Source organism: Leptinotarsa decemlineata, unplaced genomic scaffold (assembly GCF_025532065.1).
Source record: "Leptinotarsa decemlineata unplaced genomic scaffold, Ldec_3_MD MMD2_tig00002974_RagTag_RagTag, whole genome shotgun sequence".
Taxonomy (NCBI): Eukaryota; Metazoa; Arthropoda; class Insecta; order Coleoptera; family Chrysomelidae; genus Leptinotarsa; species Leptinotarsa decemlineata.
This window is the reverse complement of record NW_027412578.1, coordinates 11261612-11281740: the sequence shown is the minus strand read 5'-3', so window position 1 is coordinate 11281740 and position 20129 is coordinate 11261612. Positions and strand designations below refer to the sequence as shown.

The 20129-nt window shown below is 36.5% G+C and overlaps 1 protein-coding gene and 1 pseudogene across 1 annotated transcript in view; both read right to left on the bottom strand.

The window, feature by feature from the left end:
- Window positions 1-20129, bottom strand: part of LOC111515897 (uncharacterized) — a 258991-nt gene that overhangs the window by 221794 nt on the left and 17068 nt on the right. The window lies entirely within an intron of this gene.
- Window positions 13671-14106, bottom strand: LOC141483052 (uncharacterized; annotated as a pseudogene).

Genomic DNA, 20129 nt, shown 5'->3' with positions numbered 1-20129 from the left:
GGCCACACTACCATTGAAGATCGACTCTTAACAACTCTTAGAAACAGCTGTGAAGCATCTATATAAATTATCAATATATGTAAAGGTTCATATTAATAAATTCACAAAAATCTCGGATTACCATTCATATCCTACAAGAAACGCAGGTGTACTTTCAGTTACAAAGCATGCTTTGAAGACATTGAAGACTACGCAGGTATAAGGATATTTAATAAACAATCTGAACATCTCAAAAAACTGGACCATACATTTTTGTAAACAGAATTAACAACATTTCTATGTGCAAAAGCCTATAACTCCATCAGTGAATTTCTGAATGATGATTGTTGAGTTACTTGTTGTCTGAGAGTTACACATGTTTGTCTGTTCTTTAGTACTAAATAGTGTTTGTGACATTTCATTATATTTTGTTCAATGTAACAGTATTTGACGTGCACATCTATCCTAAGGTTGGCTGCTATGTAGCGGGTGCGAATAAATTATTTTGATTTTGATAGCTTGTAGTGCCTGTTCGATATAGAAACGATCATAAAAAGACTTTACAAGTTGAGATTCTGTGACGCCGAAATCAAAATCGGACAAAATTATTCCATGATAGTTTCCATGATAGGTTAAATTGGACCGTAGAAACCTCCTCTCATAAAAAAGAGCTATTCTCTCATCCTAGGCCTTTCCCTGTTGCTGTTAAATGAGGCAATAATTCAGAAAACACTTTTGAAATTTTTTATTTTCACATTGCTTTTCCAAATTCATTATCGTTTTTGAAATATCAACTATCCTCAACTAACCTCACGTGTTCAACTTTGAGTCATAAATGCCATCCTCTCCTTGAACCAAACGTTTCCTTCCTCAGTTGTCCTGAATGAAACTTTTCCCATAAGCTTTCTCGAAATTTAATTCCCGAAATCAAAACAATGATTGTTTTCGAGATAGTATCTCAGCAATGTCGTGTCAGCGCTTCATCATTGAGAAATATTTTGAGAGACAGTTAATACAAATTGAACTTTTCAGATTTACTAGAATGAAACATACGAAACGTCGATATCTTGAGGTAAAATCGTTTCCGACCAGTTACGTGCTTGTCGCCGCTGTGAAATATAAAAGTTTATCTGTTTTCCTCTGGATCATTACGTGTTCCATGTCAGAGCCTGGTACCGAAGTAAACCCTAATACTAGTTCAGAAAAAAGAACGCTGTCTACACGCATCCCGCCATATATATCATTCTATTTAATGTCTTCCTGTAGAAATGGGATATACCAAGTTTGGCAAAAAGCTGAACAATAATTCAATTGGAATTTTACTTTAGCCAAAGTGATATCTGCAGATGGAGTACAATGTATTCATTAGAGAGTTCGTATTTTACCCGCTATTCGAACGTAGAATGAAACTTACAGGAAAATGTGGAAAACATGAAGCATGAAAACTGGAGTTTTTATCTGAAAATCAGTTATGAGAATTATAGTGACTGGATATATTTACTCAATAGTAATAAAATATGTGAAAAAATGATGTTGAACGGTTTTATTTAAAAATGTATTGATAAATAAAAAATAATTCAGAAGGTCCTAGGTAGCAGTCAGCACACCACTCCCCTTAGCAATCTACGGTATTGGCGTGGCGTGATCTGAGTAAATATATAAATACTACGCCCAACGATTTTATTACTTTTTTATCTGCTCAATTCCGTAGATTGCTGAGGAGAGTGGTGTAACGACTGCTACGTAAGACCTTCCGAATTAGTTTCTACTTTTCAGTTGACTACTACTATGTTAGTACACTTTGAAAAAGTTGCAAATCTAATACAATCTATTCTATACAAAGGATTTATCAACTTAGAACTGGAATACGAGCATGAATCACCCACGAGTCGTCAAGATTTTGTATCGTGTCGATTGTATGATACTTCGATATCGATACATCACCTAAGTTGAGGTAAAAGGTTGAAACGTGTCGAGAACTGTGTGGCATTAGGGTGGTTAAAAATTAAAAACTGAAAACTTGAAAATGAAATGAGTGAAAAATTTTGTTTGTGTCAAACGGTTCAGTGGTGACAAACATCTTCAAACCACTGAACATCAACATCACATACAAGCCGAACACGAAGATAACACAAAAAATAAACAACTATGAAAAATAAGAAGACAAAGACCAAAACGGGATATACAGTATACAATGCTCGGACTGCAACAAATTCTATATCGGCCAAACCAAGAAAAAACTGATCCAAAGGTACAATGAGCACAAAAAGGCATACGTAAATCCAACAGTTTATAAATCAAACCTTGCAACACACGCCATACAAAACAAATATAATTTCCCCCCACCAGAGAACATAAAACTAATAAAACAAATCAACAAGGGAAACCGCATGGACATTTGGGAAAACTTGAACATCCATAAATTCAACAGTCATAAAGCATTTATCGAGGAACGAGTACAAATCAAAACACAACAAAATCTCACATTCAATATATTAAACAAAACCATACACATTCCTAGCGAAGATCTAACACGAAGAAGAGTACCTGATGCAGTACAAATACAGGCAAATTTACCTAAAATACCTGAAATACCTGAGTTGAGACGCTCTGACCGTATAAAGAGACAGACAACAGGATGACCAGTTCAGTTTGAGGAGTGCCAGAAGATGACAGTACTACCAACTGTCGAATATATATATATATCAGTGCCATAGGCGTACTGCATTCAAATTATTTACTCTCAACGAATTGATTAAATGAATTTTTACGACGAAAATACAATATTTATTCTTGAAAAATATCATTCATAGCAAACAAAATAACAAATCTACTATGACAAATGTTGAAATATGTCCAGTAGTAACCAAGACATTCTCCAACAAATAGGTATTTAGTTGGAGGGGATTGAAAAAACATTGTTTTTTTGAAGGCGAAATCAATAGAAATTCCTGAACTAAACTGTCAATAGACACATCGTACCTATCAATAAGACCGACTTGGCTTTCAAGCGGGGTTATTCGTGATATTCTTCAGTTTACTTCGAGAGCGCGTTGAACAAACAGCTATACAACATGGAAGCTAGTTGTTCAGGAATCGTGAAGCGTCCGAAATTGTCACCATTGAATATAAATGAAAAAACAATTGTTATGAATGTATATAATCCTTTAAGGATACAATATACGCCCGAAATAAAAAGTAAGGAGGAAGTAGTGCAAAAATGCGCGAGTATGCCCGGTGTCGATAGATCGGCAATTTTTTGAATTCTCAAGGAACTCAAAGAAAATAACAACTTTTTCGAGCCGAAAGTATACACTGGTAGAAAGTGTTTTATTATCGATGAAGAAGTGAAGAATTCTATTTGGAGAACAGTACACTCTTTTTATATAAAAAACGAAATACCTACATTGAATAAAGTTTTGTCAGTTATTCGTGAAGACCTTTTTTTTCCTGATATAGGAAGAACTTGATTATGAAAGATATTACATGAGCAGAATTCCACTTTTGACAAGCAAGATAAAAAGAGCATGTTGAATAGAAAAATCAGAGATTGTAAAATGGAGAAGAAACTATTCAAGAGAAATAAAGAAAGTCAGAGCACTAGGTGAATCTATTTTTTATTTGGATGAAACATGGATCAATGGGGGTCATACCGTCTCGAAGGTTCGGCAAGATCAGAACATCAAAAGTCGAAGACAAGCCTTTATGGAAAGTTGGTTCACTGGTTTGAAAATTCCAGTTGTCATCAATCCTTATGGAACTGATTCATCCAGTGAAGAATCCAATTGAATCTATAGAATTGTTTCTGAATTAACTATAAAATCCAATAAGGAATATGAATCTTCATTTACAAACCAACAACAACAGTGTATCTATGAGTGCAACCACTTCTTTCTACTTCCTGAAAATGTCGAAGCCGAAACGTCAACTCGAAATTAGATGTTCAAATTTCTAACCGCGAAAATCTATTCTATTCGTATACTTATCTGGTGATGTTTCGAATACTTTATCCATCAAAAATTAAGTATGTGGTGGATCTCGTCAAAATAAACAACTTTGTTCTATATAATATTTATCGAAACATTTTTTAAAACACTGGTTTTGGCATAAGTTTTTTGCAATCCTAGTTATTTTCATCAAACATTTCATTGAAAAAAATTATTTATTTTGACGAGGTTCACCACATATTTAGTTTTTGTGATATTCTCAGCAACTTCAATTAGCGCTTCGATATAGAAAATTGTGGATATTTCGCAAACGATCATCTCCACCGTTATTGAGGAATGTACCTCTTTCACTTGGAAAATATGTGGAAATTAGGTTTTTTCATGAAGAGTGCCAAAAGTTTTTCTCTCAAAAATGAGAGCGTACGTAGCGCCCTCTAGATGTCACATGAAAATTAATGAGAAATTATGATTTCTCACGTCAAAAAAACCCAGGGTTTGAAGTTCGTGCAAATGACTTATTTTTTGCAAAAGTTATTTTCAAAAAACGAACAAAAAAATTCAATTTCAACACACTGTTTCTCAGAAACGAAGCATTTCTGGAGTCAAGTTTATGAAGACTCTTTTTCTCAAAATTGTCTCACGAATACCTCACTTGTATTTTAACGTACTTATGTTCCACCCTGTATATGAACGATATTTCTTCATTTCAACTCGAATATCTTCGAAAATGATTTTCTAGAAGTGGAATAGTGGATGCTGAAACATAAAATGACAGCAATAGCGTACGCTATTGAATATTTCACTTCAATGAAGCAAATTTTCGAAAGAGAACTCAGTTTCATCGAACAAATCAATATCAGTAACAGTTGTGATGTACATTTCATCGACTACTGTGTTTCCAAAGAAACACAGAAACAAGTTATGAACTGTTTCGTTTTTATTCTCCTTCTATTTAATGTTGCACTTTTCCTGTATTTTAATCAAGTGGTACCGAACTTCAGGGTGAGTATTTGCAGAATATGTGTCAATAGTTGCAAAAATAATAGAACAGTTGGCACAAAGAAACGTATAGTTGTGTCCCGCAAGGGTCGATACTCAGACCTTTTTTATTCAGTATATATGTAATTTACTTCATAGAAAAATCCACAAAAAGCATTTCTATGTCGATAATACTGAACCAGAAATGAATGAGATCTGCACTATAACCCTTTGCTGTATAAGAAAAGCTCTTCATTGAATCAAAAATAGTTTTGAGACAGACGAATAGTGAGTAGGACTGGATTCTTCTGTTTTACTACGTGATTTGTATGGTTACTGTTTGAGAGACACTTAACTAGCCAATAACGATTCTTTACGTATGATTTTATGATCGCTAGCATTCGGTGATTGATTAATTGTGGTATATGGACATTCTGAAACGTCTCTTCCGAGACCAATATCCATTTGTGAGGCTCTGTTTGGAATTTTCAGTGTAGTAATGAATATTACTGGAGTTTTTCCCAGCACGAAACCGTTATTTTGACACCTCGACACGAGTTTGATCCTCTTGAAGATGGTCACTTGGTGATCGAAACACGTAACGGATTGGTGCTGGGGAAAAACTCCAGTAATACCAATATCCATGACTACTATTTACCAAGCCCTCGGCTTGGAATACTTGTTGATAATATTTTGAATTACCCGAATAACCGTCAGTAACCAACGCGAAAAATACATTTTCCAACTTATTGAATTTCCCAATGAGCTGTTAGGCCTATGAATCTCCTCTCGAACGAAAAGAGAGCAACAAGATCCAACCGCGTTCCCAGATTCTCTCATCTCCCAGCTAACACCCGAGCCACCTCATTCCGCCGTCGCTTATTAAAAACACTTCCCGGCGTTTTATCACTTTGAATCTCTCCTCATCTTACATTCTTACACTTATCTCGAAGGGTGAATCTAGAAGTAATGGAAATTATGAATGCCGCCAGCCGTGAAGACAAATTGGCCGTATCATTCTAGACTGTTGGGTATATCATTTTACGCTGTTGTGCGTTACCGAAAGTCCCTTATTAAATAATAAAATTAATTGTGACACTTTTGGAGGCCGGCTGAGTGCTTTTCTCGAAACTTCCCCGGCCCTCATAAAAATTTGATTGTTTGATGAACTTCCTTTTCGGCAAGGCGGCAATTTTCATGTGAGGATGTTGCCTGTTTACTTCGTTTACTGAATTGAATCATATTTTGTTGCTGGGGCCTATTACTCTGATGGAAATTGGGTTGTTTTATTTAATGCGCGTAGAGAGGATGGCTGTTTGAGGGTCGTTTTTAGAAATTTTATGTTCCCAAAATTTGTTGATTCACGGCCGCATTTTAGTATTTATAGAGAGTGATTTTCTGGTAGAATCTTTCTGTTTAAGGAGTCTGAGCGTGAAAACCCAGTGATGAGTTGTTTTCAGGTTTGTTAACCCATTTTCCGGTTGATAGAATCCTAAAAATTGTAAGAACTGCATTAGAAAATGATAGTTATATAGAAAATAAAATAAAACTAAATGTAGAAATCATATTGGAGCTTCTGAAATGATTAGAAAATATTTTTCTAATTCAAGAAGGATACTTATCAACAAGAATTCAGAATGGTAATGGACTAATCTTTGTCACCGATGCTGAATAACATTTTCATGAAGCATTTCGAGGAAACGTACATAAAAACTTACCAGAATGGTTCAAAGATATAATAATAATGATACTTTTATTGCAAAACGATCATCACAGGACACAGCAAACGTCAGGTACAGGTTTAAAAAAGCCAGTTAAAATGTATTTACAATGTATATTAATCGGGGGATGAAAATATCTAAATATTGAGATACAGTACAGATCTTAAAATGTTGAAACAGTATTTTAATACAGAGACAAGAGTTTAAGTATACAGCTGAATTTAAAAATTCGAGAAACACAATTGAAAAAGTATTGTAATGAATCTGAAGCCAGCCCTGACCGTTATCTCAGACACCAAACGCATGACATCACCGTGAAAGAAGCGATCCGACTAGGCGGGAAAATACTAGTCGAGTGCAGAGACCTCTAGATAAATCTAGAAAGCTCGTTAGCGGTATATAAGCCCTGCTTTCCGTTCCGAGCTTTCTGAACCAGGAAAGCTCTCCATCAGTTCCAGTTGTGTTCGACGGAAAAACTCCTTGGGAAAATTACCGCCGACAATTCGAAGCTGCAGCCAGAGCAAATGGATGGAATGCAGAAGAAAAGGCAGTAGCATTAACACTGGCGTTGCGTGGAGAAGCAACGAATATTTTGCAAACCCTCACGGCCCAAGAACAGGAAGGCTATGTCCAACTCATAAAGTATTTTGAGCTACGGTATGGATAGGCACACTTAGAACACGTTTACCATTCACAGCTGAAGAACCGCTACCAGAAATCAGGAGAATCCCTACTAGAGTTTGAAGCCGACATAGCTCGATTGGTCAGTCTGGCATATCCTGCTACACCCGAAAATGTAATGAAGCGGTTAGCAGTTCAGGCATTCTTGGATGGACTTCGCGACCAAGAAACAAGGCAGGCCTTGACGCTAGCTCGTCCCAAACATCTCGTGGATGCACTGGCAAGAGCTTTGGAGTTTGAGGCGGTAAAACAATTCTGCAAGGATTTGCAGAGCAAAGTTCAAACTATGAAGGAAGATGGACAGGGTTCTGCTGATATTAAGGCCACTATTAGAAAGGCGATAAAAGGAGTTCTGTCTGAAAGAAAACAACTAAGATACTGAAACCGTGAGAAAACTGGGCGTGTACGTAACAGATATCCAAGCACCGTCGCTGACATCCTGGTAAAGTAATGGATATGTCGATTCGGTGTCCCATTGGAGCTGCATTCCGACCCGGGCAGAAATTTTGAGTCCAACCTGTTCCAAGGAATATGTAAACTGTTGAACATTCGAGAGATCAGAACCACAGCCTCACATCCACAGTCGAATGGAATGGTGGAACGAGTAAATAAAACCATTAACCGCCACTAGTCCAAGGTAGTCTCTGATCATCAAAGAGACTGGGACCAATACATCCACCTGTTCCTGCTGGCTTATCGTTCGGCAGTGGACGAGTCAGTCAAATCCCTACCAGTTTTATAATGGGACGAGAGCTGCGGCTTCCTTGCGACCTGAAATTTGGGACGCCGTCAGAACAAGACACTGTGCGAGAAGACTATGTCGGCAAGCTTCGGCAGAGAATGGACAACATCCATGAACGAGTCCGTCTGAACATCCGGAGTGCCAGCGATAGGATGAAGAAGGCCTATGACATCAAGGCGAATGCTGGAGAATTCGGAACTGGTGACATAGTTTGGATGTACAACCCTGAGTGACGCCGTGGTTTATCACCGAAGTTGCGGAACTCGTGGGAAGGTCCGTACAAAATCATGAAGAAGATTAATGACCTCGTCTACCGAATCCATAAGCCAGTTCGAGGAAAGCCTAGGGTCGTCCATTTTGAAAGATTGGCTCCTTATGCTGGAAATCACGACCAAGTTCGCGCCCTCAGGCCACCAGAAGATGGAATGACATGTCCTTATACTCGAACGGACAGAAGGTCGTACATGGGGTAACTCGGGAAGAGACACGAGACCAAGGTTCCAGTTGATTATGCACTAGCTTACTGCGTGACAGAGGATCTCCAAATGTCCAAGGGTATCGCTGTGGTATTCAACAAGAAATCTGGTCAGCTCTTAACATTACGAGAACAGAATCCAGAAGTCGTAGTAGTGCTACAGTTGAAGAAGGGTCAGAGAAACATCTTCTACTTGGTCTAATTCTCACAAATTCTGAACAAATTTTTAGATATTGAAAAAACAAAATTATAAAATATAAATCAATAATAAATATAGCATAAACATACAATTTTAAAAATGGCTAACACCATCGTAAATCTGGTATAGGATTCTTTACCAAGATTAACAACAAACTTCCTCTTCTTATATATTATTATTATATACAACTATAATGATGTCAAAAATCATCTTGTAAATATTATTGCACACTATAAAAACATTCAGATTTCAAATATTGTTTCATTCTGATTTTGAACTGACTCAAGACTTATTAATTTTGACGAAACTTCATTATATAAATTCAAGTTTGAAGAATTCTTTCTGGATGTTGTCAAATGAAATTTGGGTATTTTCAATAAGTCGCCAGATCTGGTGTTATATTCATGGTTATGAGAGAGTGTTTCATAAGTTTGGTTATTTTTATATATCTCCAATATACAATGAAATATATACAAAGATGGCAAAAGCATGATATTATATTTCATGAACAACGGTTGGCAGTGGTCGAATGCTGGAGCATTTGCAATGATTTTCAATGCTTTTTTTTGTAAACGAAAAACATGTATTGCTGAACTGGAATTACCCCATAAAATAATGCCGTAAGAAATTCTACTTTGAATCAGAGAATAGTAGATGTTCAGTAGAACATCTTCGTTACAAATCCGTTTCATCTGCCTCAGAATGAATATATGGGACGATATTTTTTTACATATATTCTCGTTATGAGTGGACCAAACGAGTCGTCTAGTTGGATTCCCAAAAGATTTACAGAACTTCCAGTTTGTATATTATTTTGACTGGAGACGATAATGGTTTGAGTTTTCAGTCTATTCAGTTTAAGCTCATTGTAATTGTACCATATCTCAGCTTTGTCTTCAATTTGGTTGACAGTGGTATGGAGACTATCAATATTTTTTTGCAGTTGAGGCAACCACAACATTGTGGCCACGTTGACTGCACTTCGCGGTTGACCCAACCACATTTTTGTGGTCGACTTGCGGTCATATGAACACTTGCAGTTGAGGCAACTGACATTAAAAATTGAATGCTGTGAGACCAATATGTACGCGGTTGGGTACGACTGCAAGTTCGTACTAGTTAGTGTACTACGGCGGATGCCGCGATGACATCTCGGCGGAGATCAGCAGCAAGTTGACTGCAGGAGCCCATTTTGACTTTTGTGAACGCCCGTATACGTTTAGTACAGTATTTCTTATGGACGGCTTAAGTTCGCTGGAACGCAATTGTGTGGTCGATCCGACCGCAAAATGTGGCTCGTGTACGGGCGCTCTAACGGGGCATAGACGGCTCAGAAAACATATGAGTAACATGGGTCTGACAGAAGAAACCCAATGCAGGTTATGTCAAGAAGAGGAAGAAACCGCAGTGGATGTGCTCTGTGAATGCGAAGCTATAGCAAGGCTGAGGCTGCGGAGAAGAAAAACCAGAGGCTGCCAGATATACGAAGCTACATAGCATTTACACTGACCAAGTATATGGTTCTATTAAAGAGATCAAGCTAGACAATGAGCTCTAACAACCAAGGAACATCACAATAGATCTGGAAAGGTCACAGGGAATCAGGCCATGGGCTAGTTCCCCGACAATCAAATCTAATATCTGTTTAAAATACGTTTTTCCATTAATCAGGTGTCTCTCCCATACGAACGACAACTCTCAGGAGTTGAGAAACTTATGCGAGCTAAGGACTAACGAAGTCTTACCTTTTAACGTGTGATTCCTAACACGGTTGCAGAATCATCCCAGCTTCAACCAGATAAATTATCTCGAGAAAAATATCTGGTCGAGGCAGGAATCGAACCAACGGTCTTCCGATCGTGAGTCGGGCGCAACTACCGCGGTAGTAGTGCAATATCTCCACTAAAAATCTAATCACCACGCTAGCATCAAAGAGGATATAGTTAGATGCTTGTATGATGAGAGACGGTTTGCAATTCAGTTTGCAATTCAATAATATGAAAGATCAAATAACTGTCATGGAGATCATTTTTGTGGTAGTTTGTGGGAAAAGTTCTTTATGAAGTTGGTAATAGCAATACACAAAATAATATACATATCCCACAATTACCACAAATCCAACAACAATACACATTTGAATTTCATCAGTTCGGACTTTCATTGTCTCCAATGATATAATATGATGTGGAATATCTGGAAGAACTCATGGTGGAAGTTGAAAAATTGAAATGAATAGCTGAGAATAACAATCAGATTAAGCAAAAAACCGTGAAATGAAGTTACAATGGAATGAAGACTGAGAAAAAAAAACAAAATTGAACAACTAGAATGAAATGAAAATCAAAAGATTTAAAACCAAGTTACTTCACGATGTTTCGATTGTTAGCATACACAATCATCTTCTGGTTCCACAGTCGTCTTTTAGATTATTGACAAGTTGATACTGAGAGAGATATATTGAAGTATTTCTAAAACATATTTATGCAAATCATCCGTTATATTCAACAGTGTAGATTTTGGAAATCCTGTCTTCCATGAAATATTCAAACCGAAAATGATCATGTAGGTCTGAATTTCGCATGCACTATCTCACTGAAGTTAATTAACAGCGGCTGTGATGAGTTTATAACCTACTTTGTTTCGATATAACTTCATGTTTGCAAAATCATGTTGAACAACTGCACACAGGATCCAATTCCATTTCAGCATAATCGAACATACGAATCAAATCTACTACCCTCATGAGGACGTCCAGTAGACACAGTTATCCAGAATTATACATCTATAACACACTAGGGATGTTTTCACCAATTATATCATATGCAATAGAGTTGCTGTTTTTTTTTATGGAGCTGAGCATATTTTTCGAATACTATCCATATGTGAGTAGAAAATTGCAATACCGATTCATGCCAGTGTGACAATTTTCATTGAAAACATGAAAGAGAGAATTATTAAATATTTGGATTGGAATCAGAATTAAAACAATGTCTCCACGAAATCTATACATATATATCTGTAGGTCAGAAATCAATGGCAATTGAGACATGTTTCGGGTGGAGGGACCCACCTATCTTCAGTAAAATAAGAAACATATACAAAGAAAAGGATATGAGACACGTTTAATGATTCTTACGAAGTAGTACTTCCATTTTGAAAATCATTAAGTTTACCCAGGTTGAATAATAATGAAGTCATACGTGTTGATTCAACACAAAAGGCTTTTTCTTCAGCTCATGGTTATGTTCCACATGGTTGGGTAGAGGGTAAAAAAATTATTCAGGGGTAAAAAGAACCATCATACAATGTACACTGTTTATTAAAATGGCGTAGACATTTCCAGAGATTTCTCGGATCCATCTACATCGAAAACCTCATACTATGCTTTCGTCAGATAAAAATTAGAATATGCATCCATAATCTGGAATCCATCGCATCAGTTGTATACAGAGAAAGTTGAATCAGTACAACGTCGTTTCCTAAAACTTCTCTCCTACAGATCAGACCATATCTACTCACCAATTGGATTTCCCCATGATGCATTGTTTGCTAGACATGCTATGAATAGCTTGAGTTGCCGTCGTGATTGTCACTCCACATTTTATTTTCTCAAACTGATTAATAATTCGATGATTGGCCCACATATTCTGCTAAAACTTAATTTCAATGTAACTAGACAAACCTCTTGGTTAATCCTTTTTATCTGCCAACACCACGCACAAATATTCTGAACCGTTTACCTCTACATAACATGTGTGCCAAAGGCAATTCTGCAAGTTGTCAGCTCGACATTTTTTACTGTTTCATCTCTGAGATTTGGTCTTTCTACTTCAGCTAATTCTATATGTGTATTGTTTTAATGTTATCTTTTTTTCTTTATCTTATCTTTACCAATTACCAATTATTGTAATTGTATTGTATTGTGATTTAACTTATATCTTTGTTCTGTAGTTGGGTGTATCCTGTAGAACAGTGTATAAATAAATAAATAAATAAATACATGACTGAATAAATGAATGAATAAATAAATAAAATTAATGAAATGAAGAAAATAAATGAAATAAATAAAATAAATAAAATGAATAAAATAAATAAAATGAATAAGATGAATAAAATAAATAAAATAAATGAAATAAAATAAAACTTACTTACAACGACCCCTTCTAGGTGAATTTGAAATCTTGGAACCTACTATTTTACTTTTGTATATGTACTCAGGAACTTCTAGGACTGGATATTGATAATAATTATTATTTTCATTGAAAAATTACTGAGTACAAGATATACCAACATTCAGTGATACTATCTTCAATCGTGTTTGAAAGCCGTTGTAGTTTGGAACTGCATCCCAACGTTTCGCCATGGCTGGCTTCTTCAGAGTTTTATTCATCTTGATGATTCACCGATGACTGGTAATTTCTAGTTCGTAGATTGAATTAATGTTGACTCAAGTAGTCCGTCTTTCTTGTTGATGCGCTGCTATTGGCCGAAATGTTATTACCTGTTAATGACGTAACATTGCATTGCGCGTGTTCCGCTACTGCCGATTTGTTTATGTCACCTAATCTACAGTTTTTCCGATGTTCATTCAGCCTTGTACCCATGGATCTTTTGATGGTACCGATATAAAGTCTTCCGCAGATGCATGGTACAACATTGTCTTAGATCTGCGAAATATATATCGTATTTAATGCACTACAGGTGCATGGTATTTCTGCCCTTATGCTCTCTTATGGAATTATTCGATTCATATCAGTTCAATAGTCGACGGTGGAAAAATTTTATATCGACCGTTTATCTATTTTTTTAGGTAGGTCTGCCTATTCATTTATATATTGTTGGGCAGATAGATTACGTAAGAATTTTTGTTTAAAAAATTGTGTCCCTGAAAGGACCATTTGTTTTCTTACACTTCGTCGCCGGAGAGAGAAGTCAAGTGATGGAAGTATTTATTTCTTATTTTTTGGAGACGCAGCTTTTTCGGCTTTCGGAGAAGATGCCAATGCAGGGGTCACTTTCGTGGTTTTCGGTTTTGGTGCTTTCGGCTTTTTTGTTCGTTATTTTTCTTAGCTTTCGAAGGAGACTTGGTTTTACTAGCAGAAGTCGCGAAGGAAACCTTAGAAGCGACAGTCTATTCATCTTCGGCAGTTGCCTGTTTAGGCTTAGCTGCGGCGGCAGCCGCTTTCTTTCGGCGATGGAGCCTTCTTGCCGGTTCTAGCTTTTTCAACACCTACGCGTTCAACGGGAGTGTTATTGGCCTTTACACTGGCCGTACCGGACGTTTTCTTTTGGGTAGCCGACGAACCAGACGATGCCGATGCCAATTTGAATGATCCCGATGCACCTCTTCCTCTGGTTTGTACTGATGATTCAGAAGCCACCATCACTAATGGAAATGTAGCTTATGAAAAACAAAATTAATGATGGGTTCGTAGAGTCTATAGATTTAATAAAATAGCTTGTTGGAATCTGGTTCTTATTCGACAAACCGTTAGTGTTTCAACTCTTTAATTAATTACTATCCCAATCTATAATTATAAATGTGAAAGTCACTAACTTATTCATCCTCATTTCTCCGTACTGGTGAGTCCTAAAAAGCTGAAATTTAATATATAGGTACTTGTTACGTCTTAGATGCCATATAGACATGGCTCTCTTCCTGTAGGATTTCTTCTCAAGAAATTCACAACTTCCAGCGTGAATGATTGCTGTTTTGGTATCGCCTCATATAACTGCATTCTCCATGTAGTTTGGATTGATGGCAAGAATGCCAGAATACCAAAACATGGTTCAATGGGTGATGTTTGGCACTGTTGAATTATCTTCTCCCTGGTGCGTTCAATTCAATCGATATTCACTGATGACATAGATGCAATAAAGTTTTATTGAATTTTCATTCCATCTGGTTATAATGTTCATCAGACCAATTATTAGTCCTTTATTGAGATACCAGAGTTCGAAACTAATTTGCTGTGCCCTTATCCAACTTTCTGTTCGACTATTCATATAAGATACACAGGGTGTTCCTTAAACACATGCTAATATTTAAGGAGGTATTTCTAAGACCCATTTCAAGGAAAAAACATCCTATGGACGTATGTCCTAAACGCCTTAACTTTTGAGATACAGGGTGGCAAAGTTTTCAAAAATAATCAGTTTTTCAATAATAACTGAGATAATTTTGTAGACATTTTTGACATATTTGGTACATATGTTCCATGCCTCAAGGCGCATTTTCTGATGTACAATTTTCTTAATTTTCTCTGCCAATGGCGAACGTACGAGTTTTGAAATGTATAATTTTGGCGAAAAAAATTCTACGCCACTGCTTTATCTTGAATTAAAAATCATTTTTGAAATCTCCATATATTTTTGAGCACATTTGATTTGATGAGTTTTCTTTGTCCGACGCATGGTTTTCGCTCAAAAAATTAAAAATCGCTTTACTTAAGGATAAATTCCTTAAATCTGATGCGGTATCGTGCATCGACTGAAAGCAAACTAAGAAATCAGATTTGTTGCGAAATAATTGAGGATCTGAAAGGTATTTGTTTGTTGTCAGATGCACTGTTCTCAATTAAAATTACGTCATAACGCAGCACCGCTTGATAATTTTTGAAAACATAAATTTAGTTATCCTGGAATAAATGACGTGTAGCAGAATTTATTTACTGCACCTCTTGGAAATATGGAGTTTGTCGATATGTGATTTCTTTTGAAGATTAAAAGCAGAAAAAACAGCGTACACACCATAGCAATAAAAAACGAATTCTCTGTATGTACAAACGTCAGTAGCCAATATTGATGTTGGTTTAAAGTAAGGTTTTGGTGTTAAAAACTGTCACAGCGCGTTTTGATTGATTTTGAAGTGTTATTGAAGTTATTTTGGCAGTCCGCTGTTTTTCTGAATATCAGTAAATATGGTAAATTATACGAATGCGGAAATGACGCAAATGCATTACGTATATGGCCTTGCCGATGGTAATGCAACAGAAGCCAGGCCCATTCATCAGGAAAGATATCCTAATCGTGCCTTACCAGATAGCCGAACCTTTTCAAATATTCATCGTCGACTTGGGGAAACTGGTAGTTTCAAGAAAGGGACTCCGGAAGGTAGACCTCGTGTAGTAAGAACTCCTGAAATTGAGGAATCGGTGCTGCAAGAAATTGAGGAACATCCTGAGACGAGTACGAGGAAGATCGCTAGAACTCTGGATATTTGTCATCAAATTGTTTGGCGTATTTTGGTTGATTTTTTGTTATACCCATACCATATTTCAAGAGTGCAGGCATTACTCCCCAGAGATTTTCCACAGCGTGTGAACTTCAGTCAGTGGTATCTACAAAATATTGCACTAAATCCGTAGTTTGAAACACAAATTTTGTTCACAGACGAAGCAAATTTTTCTCGGAATGCCATTCAAAATTTCCATAACAATCCCCATGCAATAACCGAAACCCATTTCCAACACCAATTTTCGGTTAATGTATGGGCAGGAATTATAGGTGATCATCTAATAGGCCCATTTTTTCTACCAGGACGCCTTGATGGTCGTTCTTATTTACACTTTCTCGAAGAAGACTTACCTGGGTTATTGGAAGATGTGCCACTTGCGTTAAGGAATCGAATATGGTACATGCACGATGGCGCCCCTGCTCATTTCAGTGTAATTGTCCGAAACCATTCAAATACAGTTCATCCTAATCGTTGCATAGGTCGCGGAGGACCTCAGCAATGGCCAGCAAGATCCCCCGATCTCAACAGTTTAGATTTTTTTTATGGGGTCACCTTAAAACTCTTGTGTATAAAACTCCCGTTAATACTTTAGAAGATTTAAGAGAGCGAATAGTGCCTCGTGTGAAACTATACGAAATACGCCGGGAATATTTGAACGGGTGCGTAATTCCATGCGTAGAAGGGCGGAAGCATGCATACTGAGTGCAGGTGGCCACTTCCAACAATTTTTATGATCAGTTTTAGTATTATTACTATTTAACAAATTTGTGCTATTCGTTTAGACTTACTGTCACAAATTAAAATATAACTCGTTTTTGTGAAAAATTTATTTTTTTGCAGATTATGTTTTCAAATATTATTAGGGAATTGATAATGCGTTATGAAGCAATATTCAGATTCTTATTCATTTTAGAATTGATCTAATTTCTTAATTTGCTTTCTGTCGATTTTTATTTTTTTCAGTGAAAATCATGCGTCGGACAAAGAAATACCAAGAGATCAAATTTTCTCAAAAATAAATGAGGATTTTAAAAATGATTTTATTCAATGCGAAACTCGTAGGGATGCCACTGTTTGAAAAAATACAAATTTCTGTACATCAGAAAATGCGCCTTGAGGCATGGAACATATGTACCAAATATGCCAAAGATGTCTACAAAATTATCTCAGTTATTATTAAAAAACTGATTATTTTTGAAAACTTTGCCACCCTGTGTCTCAAAAGTTAAGGCGTTTAGGACATACGTCCATAGGAAGTTTTTTTCTTGAAATGGGTATAAGAATTACTTTCTTGAATATTAGCATGTGTTTAAGGAACACCCTGTATTTTTTCAAGGAGATACGGAAGATATTCAATTCATTGCGAGGGATGAGGATTATCAAGTTTTTCGCAAGTACTCGTTTCCATAAATCGCTTGGGACATGAAAAACGAGATGACAAACACGACGTAGATTTTGTCCACCTCCCTAATTTATTGAAGAAATCTGAATTCAGAAGACATGAACCATCAATACATTTCCGTTGAATGGATCAAACCCAACTAGAAACTTCCATTTCAATCATGAACGATAACAATTGTAACATCCGCAAATATATCCCAAGTGCATTGGAATATTCCAACCTCCAAATGAACTCGATAGAGATATCGGAAAATTCCAGACAAATCGCGGTGTAAGACCCGACTGCAGTTCGTTTTCATTTCGGTCTTTTATTGGCATATAAATCCAGGATGTATGTACCTTCGAAGGGAATCGAATAGATACTACTTCCTTTCGACTTCGATTCCCTTTTAAATATCTTTCTCAGAATATTATGAGGAGAATTTATCAGGAATAATAGCTCCGTAGACAAACAGCGTTTTAACGGAGAGAGAATTTATGCACCTCGGAAAACTTTTGTGTGATATATGTAGGTAACAGTTGGGTGTTTTATTGAAAGAGAGTGAATGGGAAAATGGAAGGTGTTTTAGGTCAGTTGCGGAACGAATACGTAAAGATTTTTTCAGCTGAAAAAATCTTTGGGACTTTCCTTGATATAGTACCTGATATAGTACCTTCAATAATTTGTGAAGAATTGTGTCAAAACAACGATAAAAATAAAATAAATACAACAATAAAAATTAATTGGCGCTCCGGGGTGACTTCATTGATTCCAGTGGCGCATTTGCTTTTTCAGCTGCAGGAAAACCCGGAAAAACCTGCAGCACCACATCATCTGAAGATCTTGATCTAACAATGTCCTCTCTCTCATAAAACAAAATGTAGGGTGTCTCCAGAGGCTCCAATAAATTCAATGCATCGCCAGAACACTTCGTGACACGACTATCGTCAAACTTAAACCAGTCCGTTTCTTCTTTGACCAAGGCGTAATAATGACCACATTCAACGCCAGAACCACAGTGAACAATGACTGCATGGTACCTTGATATGGTATCTGAAAATATACAACTTTGCCATGATTTTGTGAATTCAGCGTTGATATACCATGCATAGACTCAAATTTGAATAGTCCTGCATAATTTTTTGGGAAAGAAAGTTTTTGGCTTTCTACTACTCCATCTGATACAAAAAAAAAGGGATGAGAGAATCTTCATATAAAGCTGCGTGCAAGATGGGTGTCGAACATTGCCCACACTCGAGCAAAAACAGTGTTGTGAGGATGTTTCACCACTAAAGCAGAATTCTAGCGTCGTTTCATAATCGTGGATGAAACATTGGTCCATTACTCCACATCGAAGGAATAATCAAAACAGTGGACATAACAGAGGGAACCGGCTCCAAAGAAGACGAAGATGATTTTTTCTGCAGGCAAGGTCATGACAACGGTTTTTTGATGCGCGTGGGATAACTGTCTTCGACTATCTCAAAAAAGGAAAAACTATGAATGGCGAGTATTATGCGAGTATTATGGAACGTTTGAGTGGAGAAATCAAGCAAAAACGGCCACATTTGGTCAAGAAAAATGAGTTTTCCATCAAGGCAATGCATCAGCTCACAAATTCATTATCGCAATGACCAAAGTCAACGAATTAAAGTATGAATTGCAACTCCATGCACTCTATTCGCCAGATTTAGTCCCCTCAGATGAACATGAAAATATGTTTTCTGAAAACTTTCAGCTACAAGTTTTAAGTTTTTTATATCTCTATTAGTTTTTCAAAAATTTAGGGTGAAAAATTTTTGATGAGAAGCCCTGGAGATGGTTGTCAATTTGTGTCTACGAGTGAATTAATACAAAAGTTCATTCCAGTTGTACTTTTTTGAAAGCTTTCAGCTCTTTCATTCACATTTCATTTTGGAATCTGGAAGACCATTAGTTGAAACTTCTGAGAACTCCTCTGAATAATTTAATTTCAGTTGTATTTTTCTCCAACTGTTCCTGAGTCATTGATTAGTTTTTATTCAGAAATCAGTCTACTTCTATTACTTCAATAGTGCTACAATCCAAATTCTTCGAATTCATCTTCTTCAGATATCTTGAAAACACCCACCGAAGTCGTATAACGTCATCAGTATTTATAGGGGATTTAAAAATTTTATGACGACTGAAACTACCAGAATTTAGTGATATAGCTTGTTGGAAAATTGAATGAACTTTTACATCCCTTCTAAAAATTCAATCCTATTAAATTTGAGCACGAATTCCGTAATAGTGAATGCATGCAGTCATAAAAGTCTACATGGTGCTAGCGAAAACATAGCTCTAATGAATTTTTATATCTCTCCCACTTTAACGGTGTAGTTTTATTGCCACCAGCTAATATTATTACTATTTGCTGCTATGAGGTTCGACGCTTGTTGGGCAAATACCAAACTAATGTAATCATTGATTGTATTCCTGTACAGGTGTTTAAACATTTCACTATGTTCGCCATCATCAATTCATTCTTGGTGTAGATGACACAGTGTACCTCAACTTCGAAAGCATATTAATCAGCAGAAAATTATATTGGATCGAATACAATAACATTCATTTTGTTGAAACCATAGCCCCAAAACAAAGCAAGCATCATCCATGATACCATCATAGGTCTCATAGGTGGTACTAGGTTGAATCAAGAATGCACTGTAGTTATCAAATACTATTGAAGGACAAGCCCTCAAGAAATTATTCTAGAAGACATCTTTACGAAGCAGCTATCTATGGAATTGACAGGAGACACAATCAAT